Consider the following 22,115-nt stretch of genomic DNA (forward strand, 5'->3'; position numbering starts at 1 on the left):
GTTTTGAAGGCAGATTTGGCAGCTAAGAAAATTGAAATTAGAACGCTGAAGATGAAGTTTGACAAAGAACGAGAAAAGGTGAAGCAGTTGACCAAAAAGTTGGAAGTTTCAGAAAAACATAAAGAACAGATCGACACCAACAACCATACCTTGAATCGTAACAACATGTTGCTTATAGAGAAGATGGCCAAAGTAGATGAGCAAATGGATGAAGCTGCCATTCACGCACGGATTATTAGAGCCAATGCTCGAAGGGTAGGAAGGGACATTTTTCGTTATCGACGAAGCTTGGCTGAGACGGACACCTTCTTAGAGAAAATTGAGAATCGAGGTCTCGCTTTTCTACCACTGGCTAGAGATATGAATGAAGAGGAAGATTGATGTTTTTTTTCTTTGTTATTTTGTACCATCTTTTTAAGAGATGTATTAGCCAATATTAATGAAAAGGGGCTTTGACCCATCTTTTGTAAAAAAATATAAGCCTACCAAAGCAGCAGCTATAGCAGAAATTACTCCTGATAAGGAATGCGACAAAAAGAGTCCATGCCCATTATACAAGAGGAATGTTGGCCATCGATCGTTTTTTTGAAAAAAATTCATATGCATTCATACATTGTTTCTTTATCATACATTCATTTACATTTCTCCATACATTCCAGACCGTGAAACATAGGTCCCACATCCAAAATCCACAACACCCGGTCTCGAGCAAGAATGGAGAACGAAGAGAGAGCTCACTTAGAGTCACATTATCAGACCGAGTTGGAGTCCGTAAAGAATGAAGTTTCTCGGCTAACCAACTTACTGGAGCAACTTCTAAGAGCTAAGAATGGGGAGGGAACATCAGCACAACAGCTTGAAGGAATACCAGCAGTTCACATTCCTCAAACATCTCAAAATCAGGGGGCAAACTCGGCCAATGGGCAGCAGTTTGTACCTGTTACTCCTATTCTACCAACTCATGCTCAAGTCACTGTTGACTTAACAGCGGAAGGAACCCCAGATAATAGGTCTCCCAGTCTGATGGACCAGAATAAGTTATTTGCTTTGGAAGAAAGATTAAGGGCAGTTGAGGGTAATGATTGGTTTGACCCTATGCGAGCAGCTGAAGTGTGTCTGGTACCAAACATCGTGGTACCAAAAGATTTCAGGATACCAGAGTTCATTAAGTACACTGGTTTGGAATGTCCAAACACCCACCTTCGTTCCTACTGCAATAAAATGGCAGAAGTGATCCGCGATGATAAGCTGCTAATCTATTTCTTTCAGGATAGTCTCTCAGGGTCCGCATTGAGTTGGTACATGAGGTTGGATAGTGTCAAAATCAAAAGCTGGAGAGACTTGGTGGAGGCTTTCCTCAAACAGTACAAGTTCAACATGGAAATCGCTCCTGATCGAACAAGTCTAATGGCAATGGAGAAAAGGAGCCAGGAGTCGGTAAGGGCTTATGCGCAAAGATGGAGGGATGAGGCCATGCATGTCCAACCCCCTTTGATAGAAACAGAAATGGTGAGCTTGTTTGCCAATACCTTCAAGGCACCTTATTATGAGCACCTAATGGGTAGCTCCTCTCAACATTTTTATGATGCGGTACGCATAGCTGAGAGGATAGAACAAGGGATTAAAGCTGGGCGAATAGCAATGCCAGTAGAAAAGAAAGGTTTTATTGGAAGAAAGAGGGAAGGTGATATTAACCACTTGGAAGGCGGGTATAGGGGCAAGAAAGTAGATTCCCACAATCCACAAGTACCTACCTCTCAATTCTCACACATGAACTTTAACCAACCTTTTTCCCCCAATCGAACAAATAACCAGTCAAACAACCAAAATCACTACCAAAGACCCTATATAAGATACCCTTCAGAACAACTACCACCACTACCCATGCCTTTGAAGGACATGTACGCCAAACTATTGAGCATTGGGCACATCGCTCCTATCCCTACACTACCATTACAACCACCATTCCCAATTTGGTACAAGCCCGAGTTGACTTGTGAGTATCATGCGGGTAATCCCGGGCATGGGATTGAAACATGTTACGCTTTCAAGAAAAGATTGTTGGAGCTTATTAAGATAGGATGGGTATCCTTTGAAGACAAGCCCAATATTAATTCAAACCCGTTGCCTAAACATGCCTCAAGCAGTAGTGGAATAGGCATGATAGAGGTGGGAAATCAATGCAAGATGTTGAAGGTGTCTATGGAAAAGATGTACGACATGTTAGTACGATCAGGATTTCTAGAGGCGAATGTGGGAAGCCATCCGGCAGGAGGTGATTATTGTGAGTTCCATGGAAGAGATGGACACCATATTGAAGATTGCATCGAGTTTCGTGAAAAGATTGCCAAAATGTTAAAAATGGGGCAATTGAGAATTGAACCCATGGAGAGTAGGGGTGAGGTAAGCATGATGGAAGGTCAAGATGAGATGACAAGAGTATGCAGGATCCAACAAACGGCTAGTGGGCCCCCAAGGCTAATCTTGGTTAAACCATCCTACACCAAAGGGAATCACAATGCCATGCCTTATAATTATGGTTATACCTCCAACGTTCGAGCCCCTCTTCCTTTGTTCCAGACTGAGATAAGTGGTTTGACCAGGAGTGGTCGTTGCTTTACGCCTGAAGATTTGAGGAAGGCAAAGGGCAAAGAAGTGGTAGATCTGGACAAGACACTAGAAGTTAATAAGCCGGTAACGGAAGAGGAGTCGAATGAATTCCTGAAGTTGATCAAGCACAGCGAATATTGCATCGTAGATCAACTAAAGAAGACTCCAGCTAGGATCTCCTTGATGTCCTTAATACTCAGCTCTGAGCCGCATCGAAACGCCTTGCAAAAGGTATTGAATGAGGCATATGTACCCCAAGACATTGAGCATAAAACCATGGAACATCTAGTAGGGAGGATCCATGCAACTAACTACCTCTACTTCACGGCTGATGAACTTGATGCTGAAGGAACCGGACATAACAAGCCCTTATACATTACGGTTAGGTGCAAGGACTGCCTCATAGGAAAAGTACTCATTGATAATGGCTCGGCCCTTAACGTGTTGCCAAAGCACATTCTGGAAGAAATGCCGATCGATGAATCCCATATAAAGCCAAGTACTATGATGGCTAGAGCGTATGATGGCTCGCCTAGGCCAATAATTGGGACTTTAGAAGTGGAGCTATATGTGGGACCACAATTGTTCCTAGTAACACTTCAGGTTATGGATATCCACCCTTCCTATAGTATGTTGTTAGGAAGACCTTGGATTCACGCAGCAGGGGCAGTAGCTTCGTCATTGCACCAATGCCTGAAGTATACCATGAACGGGATGTTGGTAACTGTCAAGGCCGAGGAGACAGTATCCATGATAAAGAATGTGGCTGTGCCTTTTATCGAAGCAGATGATTGCAAGGATAACAATATCCATGCCTTTGAGATTGTGAACACTGACTGGGTGCCGGAGAACACAGTGCTAAGAAGGCCAAGGATCTCAGAAGCAGCAAGGATGGCAAGTCTATGCTTTTTGGACCGCGGGATCCCATTTCAGTATAACCTCATTATCGGGATACCAGAAGGGGTTAGTCCGACAATGATGAAAAATACTGCTCAAAGATTTGGGTTAGGGTATCAACCCAGCCAAGAGGATTATCGGTGGGCTGCTGGTCGAAGAAGGGCAAGAAGGATGGCTAGAATTAAAGGAAGAGAGCCTGAGGAAGAAAAGCTAGAAATCCCTCCTCTTAGCGTGTCATTCCCAAAAGCTGCATACATAATGCAACATGATAGAGAAGCTGAAAGCCTTGATCAAGAGCTGTCAAACATGAGCATAAATACCTTGGGAGAAAACAAGGTGGAAGGAGATAACAAGAAGGCAGTAGCAAGAAAGGGAGATGAAGCACTCCCACAACTAACGGTCTACACCATAGAAGACGTTTCCGCCAAGACCTTTGTGCGCAAGTTGGCTCCGGACGAGAAGTTTCAAAACTGGGTGATCCAAGAAGCTCCAGTAGTTTTTAAAATGTAAACCCACTTTGGTTGTCTTAACATGCTTTTGTCATTGCTTTGTTTGGTTTTTTTTTTTTCTCTAGTCGACAATCAAGGCTCGATTGTCAGCTAGATTTCGTGTTTGTCATGGAGCCTACCTTTTCTTCAAATAAATTATGAGATCATGCACTTTTCACGAATTGCCTTCTTTTCTTATGCATTTACACCAAACACTTCCCGCTTTCAGGAATCCTGAAAGCGGATCTCCTACAACATCACATACATTTAGCATCAAGAATAAATGGCCAAACTTGAACGAACATGTGATAGCTATGGAAGAGGAAGAGTTGGATGAAAGCAATATCAGTGAATTCACCAAGCTAGTAGAACAACAGGAACAGACTTGGAAACCTGCTGCAGAGGAACTCGAAACCATCAATGTAGGCAGTGATCAGTTCAAGAAGGAGTTAAAAATAGGTACCCTAATTACTTCTGAACAAAGGATAAAAATGATCGCCCTATTACAAGAATATTCAGATGTCTTTGCTTGGTCCTATGAAGATATGCCTGGTTTGGATACAAATATTGTAATACACAAGATACCGTTGGAGGAAGGTTGTAAGCCAGTCAAACAGAAGCTGAGGAGGGCCCACCCGGATGTCTGGATGAAGGTCAAGACAGAACTCGAGAAGCAATGGGATGCTGGCTTTCTAGAAGTAGTTAGGTATCCACAATGGGTATCTAACATTGTCGTGGTGCCTAAGAAAGAGGGGAAGATTAGAGTGTGCGTGGATTTTCGGAATTTGAATAAAGCTAGCCCCAAGGATGATTTTCCTCTACCACACATAGATGTTTTAGTGGACAACGCTGCCCGTAGTTCGACATATTCCTTTATGGATGGTTTTTCAGGATACAACCAGATAAAAATGGCTCCAGAGGATAAGGCGAAAACAACTTTTGTCACACCTTGGGGTACATTCTGCTACAAGGTCATGCCATTTGGATTGAAGAATGCAGGAGCAACCTATCAAAGAGCAATGGTGACTTTATTCCACGACATGATGCACAAGGAAATTGAGGTGTATGTAGACGACATGATTGCCAAGTCTAAAAGGGGAGAGGATCATGTTGAAATTTTGAGGAAGTTGTTTGAGAGGTTGAGGAAATATGAACTAAGGCTTAATCCTGCAAAATGTTCATTCGGAGTTAAATCGGGCAAGCTGTTAGGATTTGTGGTAAGTGACAGAGGAATAGAGGTGGATCCAGATAAAGTAAGGGCCATCCAAGCCATGTCATCACCCAAGACGGAGAAAGAAGTAAGAGGATTCTTGGGAAGGTTAAACTACATTGCTCGGTTTATAGCTCAGCTAACAACAACGTGTGAACCTATATTCCGACTACTAAGGAAAAAGAATCCTGGAACCTGGAATGAGGAGTGTGAGGAGGCATTCAATAAAATCAAGCATTATTTACAAAATCCACCTTTACTAGTTCCTCCGGTATCAGGAAAGCCTTTAGTATTATATCTCACAGTAACTGAAGCAGCCATGGGATGTGTATTAGGACAGCATGATGAAACCGGAAGGAAGGAAAGAGCCATTTATTACTTAAGCAAGAAATTCACTGAATGTGAGTCTAGATACACGGAGATAGAAAGGCTTTGTTGTGCATTGGTGTGGGCAGCAAAGAGGTTGCGACATTATATGTTATACTATACCACTTGGTTAATTTCAAAAGTGGATCCTCTGAGGTATATTTGTAACAAGCCCTTTCTCTCAAGTCGAATTGCAAGGTGGCAAGTTTTATTGTCAGAATATGACATAGTATATATGACAAGGAAAGCCGTGAAAGGAAGTGCAATCGCGGACCATCTGGCCGATAATGCTGTTGAAGACTACGAACCTTTGGATTTTGACTTCCCTGATGAAGATATATTGTCAATAGAGAAAGAAGAAGAGAAGACAGATTGGTGGACGATGTTTTTTGACGGTGCAGTGAATGTATATGGTAATGGGGCCGGTGCAGTAATAATCTCTCCCGATAAGAAACAGTATCCAGTTTCGGTTAAACTGCATTTCGAGTGCACCAACAATACAGCTGAGTATGAAGCTTGTATCCTCGGTTTAGAAGCAGCATTAGAGTTGAAGATAAAGAAGATAGATGTATATGGAGATTCAATGTTGATTATTTGTCAGGTTAAAGGGGAATGGCAAACCAAGGAGGAAAAGTTGAGGCCGTACCAGGAATACCTATCCATGTTAGCAAAGGAATTTGAAGAAATTAGATTCACCCATTTGGGAAGGGAAGGGAACCATTTTGCGGATGCTTTGGCCACGTTAGCTGCTATGACTACCATTGATCTCAAATGCAAGGTACAACCGGTACACATTGACATTAGAAACGACCCAGCTCATTGTTGCTTAGTTGAAGGAGAGATGGACGGACAACCTTGGTATTATGATATCAAGAACCTTGTGCAAAATCATGAATATCCGTTGGGAGCTTCCAAAACGGATAAGAAAACCTTGAGAAGGTTGGCTATAGACTTCTATTTAGATGGAGAGATTTTGTACAAAAGATCATTTGATGGAACCTTGTTAAGGTGTTTGAATGAGGAAGATGCTAGAAAGGCATTACGGGAGGTCCATGAGGGGATTTGCTCAACCCATGCTAGCGGACATATGATAGCAAGGAAAATCCAAAGGGCTGGTTATTTCTGGATGACACTAGAGAAAGACTGTATCGACTATGTCAGGAAATGTCATAAATGTCAAGTTTACAGTGACAAAGTCAATATGCCGCCAGCTCCTCTATTTAATCTAATATCCCCTTGGCCATTTGCAATATGGGGAATCGACATGATCGGTCCTGTTAACCCAAAAGCTAGCAATGGTCATAGATTCATCCTCGTAGCTATTGACTACTTCACAAAGTGGGTGGAAGCCAGTTCATATGCCCACGTAACACAGAACGTAGTGAAAAGGTTTATAGAGAAGGACTTGATTTGTCGATACGGTCCTCCGGAAAAGATAGTGACAGACAATGCACAGAATTTCAATGGCAAAATGATAGCAGAGTTGTGTGCCAAATGGAAAATCAAGCATTCGAATTCTTCACCATACCGACCAAAGATGAATGGAGCAGTAGAAGCCGCCAACAAGAACATCAAGAAGATTATTCAGAAAATGGTAGTCACGTATAGAGATTGGCATGAGATGCTGTCATTTGCTCTTCATGCATACCGCACTACAGTCAGGACCTCGACGGGGACTACCCCATATTCTCTGGTGTACGGTATGGAGGCAGTGATGCCTTTGGAAGTGGAGATCCCGTCGTTAAGAGTGTTGATAGATTCAGAATTAGAGGAGGCCGAGTGGGCCAAAGTAAGATATGAGCAACTAAACTTGATCAGCGAAAAGAGGATAGCTGCAATATGTCATCACCAACTTTACCAGAAACGAATGGCCAAGGCATATGATAAAAAGGTTAGACCACGGTTGTTTCAAGAAGGGGATCTAGTATTGAAGAAAATATTGTCACTACCTGGAGATGATCAAAGCAAATGGGCACCGAATTATGAGGGTCCTTACGTAGTAAAGAAGGCATTCTCAGGAGGAGCGCTGAAGTTGGCTAGAATGGATGGAGAAGACCTAGCTCGACCTGTGAATTCTGACTCTGTAAAAAGATATTATGCTTGATGTAGGCTCCTAAATCAATAAAGCAAAGTTTGGCCATTGACTTCTTTCTCTTTTGCATTGATCTCACAACAATCATTTTTACATTAATCCCAATAGTGCATGTCTTGTTGTTATCACACCTAAAAAGTTTAGCATCGGCTGAACGAATTTCTTCTCCATACAAAAGCCTAGGCTATAATCACACCCCTACACTGGGGGCAATAAGAGATGTTTTCATGAAATTTTTTCCGTGTTTAAAATGTACGGAAGCCTATAGATTTGAAAACCAAGCTAAAGCATTTGACAAAAGCATGACAAAGAGGCAATGACAAGTCATACTTTTTAAGAAAAGGACTACTTGAAGAAAGTCAGAGACAACACTAGAGATGAATCCAGCATACGACGTCAAAAGCAAGCGGCCAAGGAGAACAAGAAGAAGAGGATGGGGCCTATGTTTCAAAACCAGGTACGAATGCATGCATGACATCTAATCATAAATCATTGCATATATGCTTTCTGGATCATTACAGGAGGAGTTCTTAATACATTCCAGCAAGATTGGAGACGAAGAAAGAATCATAGTGGGCGATAGCAAAGAATTACGATTTCAAACTATAGTGGATTCTGGGACAACAAGAAGAACAAGACAAAGAGAGGAAATGAAAAGTTTTGAACCCTGCCATCAGGAAGAACGACATCGACATCAGCTTTGGTAATAAGGAATCGCCAGACGGGATTCCAAGTTGTTTGAGATCGCCAGAAGGGATCTCGTATTTCGATATTTGTCAAAGGAGGTCGCCAGAAGGGACCTCGTATGTTAGCTTTGAATAAAAGGAATCGCCAGATGGGATTCCAGGATTGCAGGAGATCGCCAGAAGCGATCTTGTGTTTCGCTATTTGGAGGTCGCCAGATGGGACCTCGAAAAAAAGAAAAAAAGAGGGAAAGATAAAAGGAATCGCCAGATGGGATTCCAAGATTGAAGGAGATCGCCAGAAGGGATCTTGTGTTTTGCTATTTGGAGGTCGCCAGATGGGACCTCGTATTTCATTTGAATAAAAGGAATCGCCAGATGGGATTCCAAGTTAAAAGAGATCGCCAGAAGGGATCTCGTGTTTCATTATTTTGAAGGTCGCCAGATGGGACCTCATTTTTGAATAAAAGGAATCGCCAGATGGGATTCCAAGTTAAAGGAGATCGCCAGAAGGGATCTCGTGTTTCGCTATTTGAGGTCGCCAGATGGGACCTCGTATTACATGTTGGTTAAAAGGAATCGCCAGATGGGATTCCAAGTTGAATAAAGGAGATCGCCAGAAGGGATCTCACATTTCACTGTTTGGAGGTCGCCAGATGGGACCCCATTTTTCGTTTGAATAAAAAGGAATTGCCAGATGGGATTCCAAGTTGAAGGAGATCGCCAGAAGGGATCTCATGTTTCATTTATTTAGAGGTCGCCAGATGGGACCTCGTAAAAAAAAAAAAAAAAAAAAAAAAAAAAAAAAAGAAAAAAGAAAAAAGAAAAAAGAAAAAAGGGAATCGCCAGATGGGATTCCAAGATGATTAAAAGAGATCGCCAGAAGGGATCTCGTATTTAGATATTCGTCACAGGAGGTCGCCAGATGGGACCTCATATTTCATGTTGGTTACAAGGAATCGCCAGATGGGATTCCAAGTTGGTTAAAGAAGATCGCCAGAAGGGATCTCGTGTTTCACTATTTGGGGGTCGCCAGATGGGACCTCGTATTTTCATGTTGGTAAAAAAAAAAGGGAGAAGATAAATAAAGGAATCGCCAGATGAGATTCTAAGTTGAGATTGCTATAAAAGACAAGCATCAGATCAATCAAGCTTCAACCAGATCAGTTCCGGGAGTTCTATTTTGGGGTTTATCTTTATAAAACTTACTGCGCAAAATCCTTGCTCCGTAAGCATTATAAAGAGGGGGCATCTGTTGTAACCCATTTTTGGGTCCCCCATAAAATATATATATATAAATATATATATATATATATAGCCGAAGGAGGTTAAGAAAAATAACAGGAGGCAGAAGCGCTCAGAAAATTATCGGAAAATTGTTCAACGAGGTTAAAAATATGAAGATTGAATTTTTGACAGTATATTATTGAAGGAGGAGAGCCCTGTGGAGAAGGAAAATTTGGATTGGAGGAGAAAAGCCCAAATTTGGATGTTTTTGGATTTAATTGGATTTTTAAATGAATTTATAGGGGATTTGATTGCAAGAAAAATTGATTTTTAAGTCAATTTGGGCTTTAATTCGAAGAAATTTAAGTTCTGGGGCCAAAATATATTTTTTAGGAATTTATTAAGTCAAATCAGGGGCTTAATTGCATAAATATTGAAGTTTAAGGGCCAATTAGGGACTTAATTGAAGAAATCCGAAACCAGGGACCAAATTGAAGAAGGCGCGTAAGTATAGGGGCTGGAATTAATTGATTCAGGGGCCTAATTGAAGAAATTGGAAGTTATTTGGTCAATTGAGGGCTCAATTGCATAATTCAGAGGCCAAAGGACCAAATTGAAAAACACGGCCAAATATAGGGACGGGGTTCGAAATTCGGCAGGGATGCAATTGAAGGGACAAAAGATGATTGAGGGCTGATTTGAACATTGGCGCGTTTTGGCGCCACAGTTAAATGAAACGGCGCGTTTTCTCTAAAACGACGCCGTTTCATATATTTGAAAAAAAAAAAAAAAAAAAAAAAAAAAAAAAAAAGACCGAACGGTGCCGTTTTGAACGGCACTGTTCCCCTTTCTTCTTCCCCCCCGAACCTACAGTGGGGAAGAAGGAAAGTAAGCTTTTTTTCGTTTTTTTGAATTTGGCAGGGCCCTCTCTCTCGCCTGGAGCCCACCGACCGAACACAATGGCCGACCACCCACCGCGCACCACCCGCCGAACCTCGGCAGCCGCGCCCGATGGCCGACCAGCCGGCTGCTCCCCGTGACCCCATGTGAGCTGTAAAAAAAAAAGTGTCCTTGGCTCTATAAATAGGATCCAAGGACGCAGAGGATGGGGGAGGACCAAACGAGAGGAGACCCGAGGGAGAAAAAACGAAAAAACAGAGGAGAGAAAGGGAAGACCGAGAGAGAGGACCAAGAGAGGCGAAAAAAAAAGAGAGAAAAAAAAAAAGAAAACAGACCGAGAGAAGAGAGGGAAGGGAAGAAAGAAAAAAGACCGAAACATTGAAAGAGCAAAGGAAGAGTTGAAAACTTGAGGGAAACCAAACCGGGGAGGGTCACTGGAAAATACCGAAAAACAGAGCACCGCCGCTGCTGCCTGGAGCCGCCGTCCGTGAGCCACGACACCGCCACCGGCCTCCGCCGCAGCACCGCCAGCGAAGCCGACAGACCAGCAACGCTCCGCCACAGCCCCGCCAGGTAACCTTTCTTCCCCTATATCTATAGTTTTTTTTTCCTTCTCTGCATGCAGAACGAATAGCGTTCTGCATGCAGGGGTGGGGGGAAATTAATTCCCCCCGCCCGGTTTAGGCTGCTGGGCCAGGCGGATCCTGGCCCAGCCATCTCTTCTGGGCCGGGCCTGGCCCAGAAGAGGATAATTGTGCGGGCCGAGATCGGCCCAATCCATTTTGGGCCGAAATCGGCCCAATCCATTTTAAGGCTGAGTCCGGCCCAACCCAGTTGGTTGGGCCGGACCAGCCCAGCCCATTTAATATTATATATATTATATATTATTTTGTTTTAGATTATTTATATATAGATATATATATATAAAAATTTTTTTACCAAAATTCTTCAAAAATTATTTCAGAAAATATGTGATTTTTATGTAATTTTATTATTGTATTTTGATCAATTTTGGTTTGTATTTTTATGTTATAGAAATACAAATTCGGTTTTAAAATACCCGGTTTTCGTCAAAACATCAAAGATTTTCAAAATAAAAATGTTTTTTTTGCTTTCAAAAATTTCCTAAATATTTTTTAAAAAATATTGTTGATTTTTCTGCATTTTTTTATCAAAGTGGATTAATATTTGGTTATATTTTTTATACCGTAAGAATACCAACCCAGTATTAAAATACCCGATTTGCGTCAAAACATCAAAAAAAATATACATAATTAATTTTTTTTTTGTTTTAAAATACGGCCTAGTCTCTCCAATATATATATATAAATATTACAACATCATATTTTTTATACAACAAAGAAAATTTCAAAACGATATATGTATTAGCATGCATTTTGGCTTTAATAACCAGTTTATTCAAGCCATGAGAACTAGGCCAATATTTCAAAAATTCTAAAAAATTCTTTTTGTTTTCTTTAGTATTCGGGATTACGAATTTATACATAAAATGTTTTTCCTGATATTAAAAATATGGTTTTTACATAGATTTTTTAGAACGGTTAGGTTTTACCCGATAAGATAAGGACCTCCTTATTAAGGAGGACTTTTCTTGAACCATAGACGGATCAACAACTAGGAAACACAACGAGACCTTAATTTTATCAGACAAACAAACAAAGCAGCTTACCTTAGGTAGGGCGTATTTGGGGTGCTAATACCTTCCCTATACGCAACCAGTCCCCGTGCCCGATCTCTGAGACCAGTTAGGGTTCCTAGTGACCAAAATACTAGGTGGCGACTCCCACACTATTTTTATTGCTAAGAGACAAAGAACTCCTTGTCTCTCCATATTTACCAGATATATCCCCCCATACACACCATGAGGGTGGACGATCGCCGCGACGTCGCGCACCCCGCGACAACAATTTTGGAGAATTCTCTTTGTTTTATTGTTTGATTCATTTTGAGTTTTTCTGGCATGGATTTGTGTGTGATGCATGGTATTGAGGAACTTGAGATTGATGTTTTTGGATCTTAAATGTAATTACAAGTTCAAGCTTCGAGGTCTATTTTGCTTTCCAATTTATTTGAAGAATTAAAAACTTTATTATTTTTTTATAATCTAGTTAAAAAGCAAGTTAACAGGCCCTTAATCTTGTAAATGGTATCTTCGGATCGATATTCGATGGTTAGAAATTCTAGACTGATGGAGAGCACAAGAGAGAAGTATAAAACATAATTTTGGATTAAAATTCATAGAAGTAATGATTACATAAACTTGAAAATCAACAACATAAAATCCAGGCAAAAGCTAGCCCACCCGAAATCGATTGCTTGCCTTTATTGGTAACACACAGCACAATCCTATTGACCATGCATGACATGACTAACCCATCTGATGTTGCTAAAGGTCCATGAATTCCATTTCTCATGCAAAATCTAATTAATTTGCATAGCTACACAATCCATACAAACAAGAGCTTCCCTTTTTGCACTTTTGGTTACACTTGCCACAGTGTTTCTCATCAACAGAAGGGTTAACACACTTCCCTTGACAACACATCTCTGAATACTTGCATTTTTTGCCACACTTACCACAATTAAGCTTGTCGGACATCACATTAACACACTGTTTTCTGCAGCAGTCAGGCCCAGCACTTCCTTTGGCACGACAAATTGGGGGGTACTTGTCACATTTCATGGTCACTTTACTAGCTAGGAAACGACCACTTCTAAGGAGATGTGGTTGTTCCTCATCTCTTTGCAAGGGAAGGTCATTGGTGCTATGTTTTTCTATGCTAACATGGGATTGTTTAACCATTGGTGTTGCTGATTGAATGTTGGCTAAGGCTATAAGCACTAGCAAGGTAAACAAAGTTGTTGATGACTTCATGACTAGGGACCTTTTGAGAGTTTGTAAGGTAATTATATATAAATAACGATGCTAGCTTTCGGTGAAGGGAGGAAGGATACTGTGAAGGTATTTATAGCAAGCTATTAGGGAAAAAAAATCCAATTTTTTTTCCATAATGGTGGAGGTCCTTTTCTTCGGTGGCCAGGTATTTATTTTTTTCGTGCCTAAAATAGGAAAAATAGGAAATTGGGAAGAGGAGAAGAACCTAAAACATGGAGGATAGAAAAGCATGTTGATCAATATATCTATAGGTGCACGTGAAACTTCCTGAACATGGATACCTCAGATATGTGTTGGGCTCATATGGCCCCAACCAAGGCTGTAAGATTACATGTGTAAAATGTCTTTGGTCAGGCTACTATTTGAGTCTCTTCGTTGTCATATGATTTTTTGTACCTTGTTAAACAATAATTACTAAAATTAACTTTTTGATTATGTAATTACTCATTATATCTTATCTATTTGAAAAAAAAAATGTTCAAAGAAAAGTTAGAGAAGGTTAAAAAAAAAAAGCTTAAAAATGCATCATGTTTAAGTGATTTTTATGCATGGTGATTGTTCATATGTTTTGCGTCTTGATCATCTGCTTTTAAAATTGTTTTTTATTTTTAAAAAATTAAACTAATATTTTTTAAAAATATTTTTGAATAATTTTAATATATTAATATAAAAAAAATATTTTAATATATTTTTAATTATAAAACACTTTTAAGAACATCAGGCTAAAATACAAACTTACAGTCAGCTGCCCCTGTAATCAATTGGTTACACAGTGAACGCCTAGCAAAACAATGAGAATTACTGTTGCCAATGAGTTGTCAAAAGAGAGGGAAGCAGACTTTCTTCACAGTTCAAAGCCCACAATCTGCAGCCCACATTACTGACAAGCTCCAGCAATTTTCATTTTGCTTTTTCCAGCGTTTGATTTCTAAATTTCATGTCAGTTACAGAAGCACGTTCTTTCCTTCAATTACCTTGGCAATTGCGTGAAGGCATCTCACAATTTCCTTTACAGAAGATAAGGGTTGGGATTTTGCTTCAAGTTTTGACTTTTCATTATTTCCAAATCATAGATATTCCTCCACAGTTCGGCTACCTTGCAATATGCAATGACCAAGAACATTCATAGGTGACAAGCAGGTCCAAAGCATGTGCTGCAGACTTGCAAACAATATTTTATTCGATCTTCTCTTTAGTCCTCCGTCAACTTCTCCTCTGATAGTTGCCAATAATCCGTGACAAATGTAAATGAAGCCTGACTTTTGTAGGCAACTAAACTATATGCAGCAGCCATTACTTCCTTTCTTATGAACTTGCATCAACAAGAAACTACTTGATACCGTGTACCTTCCCTATTGTCGCGGGGTGCGCGACGTCGCGGCGATCGTCCACCCTCATGGTGGGTATAGGGGGATGGATATATCTATCTGGTAAATATGGAGAGACAAGGAGTTCTTTGTCTCTTAATAAAAAAATGGTGTGGGAGTCGCCACCTAGTATTTTGGTCACTAGGAACCCTAACTGGTCTCAGAGATCGGGCACGGGGACTGGTTGCGTAAAGGGAAGGTTTTAGCACCCCAAATACGCCCTACCTAAGGTAAGCTGCTTTGTTTGTTTGTCTGATAAAATCAAGGTCCCGTTGTGTTTCCTAGTTGTTGGTCCATCTATGGTTCAAGAAAAGTCCTCCTCAATAAGGAGGTCCTTATCTTATCGGGTAAAACCTAACCATGCTAATGTCTATGATAAAAAAACATATTTAATATCAGGAAAAAGTTTTGTGTATAAATTCATAATCCCATATCTAAAAAATAAAACAAAAAGATTTTTTTAGAATTTTTGAAATATTGGCCTAGTTCTCATGGCTTGAATAAACTGGTTATTAAAGCCAAAATGCATGCTAATACATATATCATTTTAAAATTTTCTTTGTTGTATGAAAAATATGATGTTGTAATATTTATATATATATATATATATATATTGGAGAGACTAGGCCGTATTTTAAAACAAAACATTTTTTAATTATGTATATTTTTTTTGTTTTGACGCAAATCGGGTACTTTAATACCGGGTTTGTATTCTTACAGTACAAAAATACAACCAAATATTAATCCATTTTGGTGAAAATATGTAGAAAAATCACAAATATTTTTAAAGATATTTAGGAAATTTTTTAGAAAGCAAAAGACATTTTTTTTTGAAAATCTTTGACGCTTTGACGAAAACCGGGTATTTTAATACCGGATTTGTATCTTTACAGTATAAAAATACAAGCCAATATTGGTCAAAATACAATAATAAAATTACAGAAAAAAGAAACATATTTTTTAATAATTTTTGCAGAATTTTCTCAAATCCTTTTTTTTTATTTATATATATATATAATATAAAATATAATATATAATATAATATATATTATATTAAACCGGGCTGGGCCGGCCCAACCAACTGGGCTGGGCCGGATTCAGCCCTAAAGGTGTTTGGGCCGATTTCGGCCCAAAAAATGGATTGGGCCGACATCGGCCCAAAAATACTAATGCTGCCTTCTGGGCCAGGCCCGGCCCAGAAGGCAGGGCTGGGCCAGGATCCGCCTGGCCCAGCAACCCAAAACGGGCGGGGGGAATTATTTTCCCCCCACCCCTGCATGCAGAACGCTAGTCGTTCTGCATGCAGTGAAAGAAAGAAAAAAAGAATGCAGGAAATGAAAGAGAAGAAGGGTTACCTGGAGGAGGAGGCGGCCGCGTTGCTGATGCTGCGGTGGAGGCCGGTGGCGGTGTCCAGCGGCGCTGCGGCTGCTCCGAACGTCCGGCGGTGCTCCTTTTTTTTTCAATTTTTTACCCGTTTCCAACTTTCCCCTTCTTTTTCCTATGGTTCGGTCTTCTTCTTTTTTTTCTTTTCTTCCCTTCCCTCTCTTCTCTCGGTCTGTTTCTTTCCTCTGGTTTTTTCCTCAGTATTTTTTTTATATTTTTCTTTCCTCTCGGTTTCTCTCTCCTTTCGGTTCTTCCCCCTTTTCTATCTCTGTTTTTTTTCGTTTTCTCCCCGTTTCTTCCTCCCTTCCTTCTCCCTCTTTCGGGTCCTTTTTATAGAGCCAAAGCCATGGCCTTTTTTACAGCTCACATGGGGGGGGGGGCAGCCGGCTGGTCGGCCATGGACGCGGCTGCCGAGGTTCGGCGGGTGGTGCGCGGTGGGTGGTCGGCCATTGTGCCCGGTCGGTGGGCTCCAGGCGAGAGAGTGGCCGGCAAAATTCAAACAAAAGGCATCCCTTTTTCCTTTTCTTCCCCGCTGCATGTTCGGGGGGGAAAGAAGGAAGATGAACAGTGTCGTTCAAAACGACACCGTTCTGCCCCTTTCCTTTTTTTTTTTTTTTTTTGAATGGATGAAACGGCGTCGTTTTGGATAAAACGCGCCGTTTCATTTAAAACCTGCAAAACGCCAAAACGCGCCAAAGTCCAAATCAGCCCTCAATCATCTTTTGTCCCTTCAATTGCATCCCTGCCGAATTTCGGTCTTCGCCCCCATAGTTGGCCGCGTTTTTCACTTTGGTCCTTGGTCTCTGAATTATGCAATTGAGCCCTCAATTGACCAAATAACTTCCAATTTCTTCAATTAGGCCCCTGAATCAATTAATTCCAGCCCCTATACTTACGCGCCTTCTTCAATTTGGTCCCTGGTTTCGGATTTCTTCAATTAAGTCCCTAATTGGCCCTTAAACTTCAATATTTATGCAATTAAGCCCCTGATTTGACTTAATAAATTCCTAAAAAATATATTTTGGCCCCAGAACTTAAATTTCTTCCAATTAAAGCCCAAATTGACTTAAAAATCAATTTTTCTTGCAATCAAATCCCCTATAAAATCATTTAAAAATCCAATTAAATCCAAAAACATCCAAATTTGGGCTTTTCTCCTCCAATCCAAATTTTCCTTCTCCACAGGGCTCTCCTCCTTCAATAATATACTGTCAAAAATTCCATCTTCATATTTTTAACCTCATTGAACAATTTTCCGACAATTTTCTGAGCGCTTCTGCCTCCTGTTATTTTTTCTTAACCTCCTTTGGCTATATATATATATTTATATATATATATATTTTATGGGGGACCCAAAAATGGGTTACAACAGATGCCCCCTCTTTATAATGCTTACGGAGCAGGGATTTTGCGCAGTAAGTTTTATAAAGATAAACCCCAAAACAGAACTCCCGGAACTGATCTGGTTGAAGCTTGATTGATCTGATGCTTGTCTTTTATAGCAATCTCAACTTGGAATCCCATCTGGCGATTCCTTTATTTATCTTCTCTTTTTTTTTTTTTTTTACCAACATGAAAATACGAGGTCCCATCTGGCGACCCCCAAATAGTGAAACACGAGATCCCTTCTGGCGATCTTCTTTAACCAACTTGGAATCCCATCTGGCGATTCCTTGTAACCAACATGAAATATGAGGTCCCATCTGGCGACCTCCTGTGACGAATATCGAAATACGAGATCCCTTCTGGCGATCTCTTTTAATCAACTTGGAATCCCATCTGGCGATTCCCTTTTTTTTTTTTCTTTTTTCTTTTTACGAGGTCCCATCTGGCGACCTCTAAATAAATGAAACACGAGATCCCTTCTGGCGATCTCCTTCAACTTGGAATCCCATCTGGTGATTCCTTTTTATTCAAACGAAAAATGGGGTCCCATCTGGCGACCTCCAAATAGTGAAATGCGAGATCCCTTCTGGCGATCTCCTTTATTCAACTTGGAATCCCATCTGGCGATTCCTTTTATCCAAAAATGAGGTCCCATCTGGCGACCTTCAAAATAGTGAAACACGAGATCCCTTCTGGCGATCTCTTTTAACTTGGAATCCCATCTGGCGATTCCTTTTATTCAAATGAAATACGAGGTCCCATCTGGCGACCTCCAAATAGCAAAACACAAGATCCCTTCTGGCGATCTCCTTCAATCTTGGAATCCCATCTGGCGATTCCTTTTATCTTTCCCTTTCTTTTTTTCTTTTTTCTTTTTTCAAGGTCCCATCTGGCGACCTCCAAATAGCGAAACACAAGATCGCTTCTGGCGATCTCCTGCAATCTTGGAATCCCATCTGGCGATTCCTTTTATTCAAAGCTAACATACGAGGTCCCTTCTGGCGACCTCCTTTGACAAATATCGAAATACGAGATCCCTTCTGGCGATCTCAAACAACTTGGAATCCCGTCTGGCGATTCCTTATTACCAAAGCTGATGTCGATGTCGTTCTTCCTGATGGCAGGGTTCAAAACTTTTCATTTTCTCTCTTTGTCTTGTTCTTCTTGTTGTCCCAGAATCCACTATAGTTCGAAATCGTGATTCTTTGCTATCGCCCACTATGATTCTTTCTTCGTCTCCAATCTTGCTGGAATGTATTAAGAACTCCTCCTGTAATGATCCAGAAAGCATATATGCAATGATTTATGATTAGATGTCATGCATGCATTCGTACCTGGTTTTGAAACATAGGCCCCATCCTCTTCTTCTTGTTCTCCTTGGCCGCTTGCTTTTGACGTCGTATGCTGGATTCATCTCTAGTGTTGTCTCTGACTTTCTTCAAGTAGTCCTTTTCTTAAAAAGTATGACTTGTCATTGCCTCTTTGTCATGCTTTTGTCAAATGCTTTAGCTTGGTTTTCAAATCTATAGGCTTCCGTACATTTTAAACACGGAAAAATTTCATGAAAACATCTCTTATTGCCCCCAGTGTAGGGGTGTGATTATAGCCTAGGCTTTTGTATGGAGAAGAAATTCGTTCAGCCGATGCTAAACTTTTTAGGTGTGATAACAACAAGACATGCACTATTGGGATTAATGCAAAAATGATTGTTGTGAGATCAATGCAAAAGAGAAAGAAGTCAATGGCCAAACTTTGCTTTATTGATTTAGGAGCCTACATCAAGCATAATATCTTTTTACAGAGTCAGAATTCACAGGTCGAGCTAGGTCTTCTCCATCCATTCTAGCCAACTTCAGCGCTCCTCCTGAGAATGCCTTCTTTACTACGTAAGGAACCTCATAATTTGGTGCCCATTTGCTTTGATCGTCTCCAGGTAACGACAATATTTTCTTCAGTACTAGATCCCCTTCTTGAAACAACCGCGGTCTAACCCTTTTATCATATGCCTTGGCCATTCGTTTCTGGTAAAGTTGGTGATGACATATTGCAGCTATCCTCTTTTCGCTGATCAAGTTTAGTTGCTCATATCTTACTTTGGCCCACTCGGCCTCCTCTAATTCTGAATCTATCAACACTCTTAACGACGGGATCTCCACTTCCAAAGGCATCACTGCCTCCATACCGTACACCAGAGAATATGGGGTAGTCCCCGTCGAGGTCCTGACTGTAGTGCGGTATGCATGAAGAGCAAATGACAGCATCTCATGCCAATCTCTATACGTGACTACCATTTTCTGAATAATCTTCTTGATGTTCTTGTTGGCGGCTTCTACTGCTCCATTCATCTTTGGTCGGTATGGTGAAGAATTCGAATGCTTGATTTTCCATTTGGCACACAACTCTGCTATCATTTTGCCATTGAAATTCTGTGCATTGTCTGTCACTATCTTTTCCGGAGGACCGTATCGACAAATCAAGTCCTTCTCTATAAACCTTTTCACTACGTTCTGTGTTACGTGGGCATATGAACTGGCTTCCACCCACTTTGTGAAGTAGTCAATAGCTACGAGGATGAATCTATGACCATTGCTAGCTTTTGGGTTAACAGGACCGATCACGTCGATTCCCCACATTGCAAATGGCCAAGGGGATATTAGATTAAATAGAGGAGCTGGCGGCATATTGACCTTGTCACTGTAAACTTGACATTTATGACATTTCCTGACATAGTCGATACAGTCTTTCTCTAGTGTCATCCAGAAATAACCAGCCCTTTGGATTTTCCTTGCTATCATATGTCCGCTAGCATGGGTTGAGCAAATCCCCTCATGGACCTCCCGTAATGCCTTTCTAGCATCTTCCTCATTCAAACACCTTAACAGGGTTCCATCAAATGATCTTTTGTACAAAATCTCTCCATCTAAATAGAAGTCTATAGCCAACCTTCTCAAGGTTTTCTTATCCGTTTTGGAAGCTCCCACCGGATATTCATGATTTTGCACAAGGTTCTTGATATCATAATACCAAGGTTGTCCGTCCATCTCTCCTTCAACTAAGCAACAATGAGCTGGGTCGTTTCTAATGTCAATGTGTACCGGTTGTACCTTGCATTTGAGATCAATGGTAGTCATAGCAGCTAACGTGGCCAAAGCATCCGCAAAATGGTTCCCTTCCCTTCCCAAATGGGTGAATCTAATTTCTTCAAATTCCTTTGCTAACATGGATAGGTATTCCTGGTACGGCCTCAACTTTTCCTCCTTGGTTTGCCATTCCCCTTTAACCTGACAAATAATCAACATTGAATCTCCATATACATCTATCTTCTTTATCTTCAACTCTAATGCTGCTTCTAAACCGAGGATACAAGCTTCATACTCAGCTGTATTGTTGGTGCACTCGAAATGCAGTTTAACCGAAACTGGATACTGTTTCTTATCGGGAGAGATTATTACTGCACCGGCCCCATTACCATATACATTCACTGCACCGTCAAAAAACATCATCCACCAATCTGTCTTCTCTTCTTCTTTCTCTATTGACAATATATCTTCATCAGGGAAGTCAAAATCCAAAGGTTCGTAGTCTTCAACAGCATTATCGGCCAGATGGTCCGCGATTGCACTTCCTTTCACGGCTTTCCTTGTCATATATACTATGTCATATTCTGCCAATAAAACTTGCCACCTTGCAATTCGACTTGAGAGAAAGGGCTTGTTGCAAATATACCTCAGAGGATCCACTTTTGAAATTAACCAAGTGGTATAGTATAACATATAATGTCGCAACCTCTTTGCTGCCCACACCAATGCACAACAAAGCCTTTCTATCTCCGTGTATCTAGACTCACATTCAGTGAATTTCTTGCTTAAGTAATAAATGGCTCTTTCCTTCCTTCCAGTTTCATCATGCTGTCCTAATACACATCCCATGGCTGCTTCAGTTACTGTGAGATATAATACTAAAGGCTTTCCTGATACCGGAGGAACTAGTAAAGGTGGATTTTGTAAATAATGCTTGATTTTATTGAATGCCTCCTCACACTCCTCATTCCAGGTTCCAGGATTCTTTTTCCTTAGTAGTCGGAATATAGGTTCACACGTTGTTGTTAGCTGAGCTATAAACCGAGCAATGTAGTTTAACCTTCCCAAGAATCCTCTTACTTCTTTCTCCGTCTTGGGTGATGACATGGCTTGGATGGCCCTTACTTTATCTGGATCCACCTCTATTCCTCTGTCACTTACCACAAATCCTAACAGCTTGCCCGACTTAACTCCGAATGAACATTTTGCAGGATTAAGCCTTAGTTCATATTTCCTCAACCTCTCAAACAACTTCCTCAAAATTTCAACATGATCCTCTCCCCTTTTAGACTTGGCAATCATGTCGTCTACATACACCTCAATTTCCTTGTGCATCATGTCGTGGAATAAAGTCACCATTGCTCTTTGATAGGTTGCTCCTGCATTCTTCAATCCAAATGGCATGACCTTGTAGCAGAATGTACCCCAAGGTGTGACAAAAGTTGTTTTCGCCTTATCCTCTGGAGCCATTTTTATCTGGTTGTATCCTGAAAAACCATCCATAAAGGA

The 22,115-nt window shown here is 40.7% G+C and overlaps 1 non-coding gene across 1 annotated transcript; it reads right to left on the reverse strand.

Moving 5' to 3' along the window:
• Positions 1–15,864: 15,864 nt before the first annotated feature.
• Positions 15,865–15,992, reverse strand: LOC133700269 (small nucleolar RNA SNORA5). The gene has a single exon (XR_009843369.1). It is a non-coding gene; the product is annotated as a small nucleolar RNA SNORA5 (small nucleolar RNA).
• Between the last annotated feature and the right edge of the window lie 6,123 nt (positions 15,993–22,115).

This window comes from Populus nigra, chromosome 7 (genome assembly GCF_951802175.1).
Source record: "Populus nigra chromosome 7, ddPopNigr1.1, whole genome shotgun sequence".
In the NCBI taxonomy this organism is placed as follows: domain Eukaryota; kingdom Viridiplantae; phylum Streptophyta; class Magnoliopsida; order Malpighiales; family Salicaceae; genus Populus; species Populus nigra.